This window comes from Eurypyga helias, unplaced genomic scaffold (genome assembly GCF_000690775.1).
Source record: "Eurypyga helias isolate BGI_N326 unplaced genomic scaffold, ASM69077v1 scaffold11541, whole genome shotgun sequence".
In the NCBI taxonomy this organism is placed as follows: domain Eukaryota; kingdom Metazoa; phylum Chordata; class Aves; order Eurypygiformes; family Eurypygidae; genus Eurypyga; species Eurypyga helias.
The window spans coordinates 27,632-28,910 of record NW_010232766.1 but is presented as its reverse complement, the minus strand read 5'-3'; the positions used below and the strand labels follow the sequence as shown (position 1 = coordinate 28,910).

Here is a 1,279-nt window from a genome sequence, read left to right as displayed (position 1 = left end):
CCTGCTCCAGAGATCCATCTCTTTCCCAGTCAAACCCCTGTCAACCACGCTCCTCGCTGGTTGCTGCTGACAGCACGCTTTGTGTCCTGGCCCCACTCTGCTCAGCCCCTGTGCTCCTCCTTCAGCTCCTGCACACCCAAAATCACCTCTTGCTTCTTTGTCTTTGAGGACTGCTCCCAGCCCCCTTCCTGCCTTAATTCTATTTTGGGGCAGGGACATTCAACCTTGCCTTGCAAGGCCAGGACCCGCAAACACCGTCTGGTGACTGTGACTTCCCTGCACGTGCCAGGAAGGAGCGTGCTCACCTTCGGCGGCTGGCAGGCACAGAGCAACAGCCTGTCACTGCTGGCAGCCGAGAAAGCTCCTCTGAGCATTAAAGCTGACATGTCAGAGGCTGACCTGCTGTTAGCCTTGTGGCTAGAAGGTGACTAGTGAGAAGGAACGTGAGCGTGCCAGCCTGTGCTCTACCACTTACTGTTCCCGCAGGGCGAGCTGATGCAGCCCCTCCGGGCAGGCTGCTGAGGGGTCTCGGAGGCGAACACCTCCAGCTGGGTGACTGGGTGGGATTTCAGAGGGCATGTGCTGTGCAGTGATGCTTACAGGCTGGTTCTCTTTACACTCCTGTCATCTACCGCTGCCAAGCACTCTCCATTTTCTTCCCAGTGACCCTGACAGCTTATCACAAGCCTTTTTGTCCTTTGTTATTTCCTACAGTATTTCGCTACGATTTGTGGCACTTCTGATGCAATTTACTTGATAGGAGGCAGCTTCCACCACGTAAAAGGAGCCAAACTTTCTCAGCTGTGCTGCAGAGAGCACAAGGGGACGGTCATGTGCGATCAGGGGGTTAAGAACAACACATGGACGTCTGAGTGTAGAGGTGTGAAAGTCCACTCAGAGCGACATGGGAGGACGCAGCCTTAGGCTGCCTGAGGAATAATCACATCCTGGCAGCGTTCAGCAGTTAACGGGGTCTCTCGGCTCCCACCAAGAGCATGGACAGTTACTCCAACAAACGAGTAAAAGCTGTCAATTGTTTCTGGCTCTGGATGTCCAGCCAGTTATTAGTGTTCTAATTGTGTTGGTTTTGAAAGAGGAGTGAAAAGGTATTGAAAAACGTAACTTGATTTCAGGTCATTAACGGCTTATTTTCATCTTCCTGAATACGGGCACGGTCCTAGGTTTGCAGTAATTACATACAGTGTTTTGCCTCATGCATTATGCATGAGAGAAAACCATCACCCTCAAGTGGCCCTTCCACGCTGCTGCCAAACTGTTA

The 1,279-nt window shown here is 52.3% G+C and overlaps 1 protein-coding gene across 1 annotated transcript in view; it reads right to left on the bottom strand.

Moving 5' to 3' along the window:
- The window catches only part of LOC104516979 (choline transporter-like protein 5), a 37,141-nt gene that overhangs the window by 10,607 nt on the left and 25,255 nt on the right, over positions 1-1,279 (bottom strand). The gene's annotated exons all lie outside the window — the stretch shown is intronic.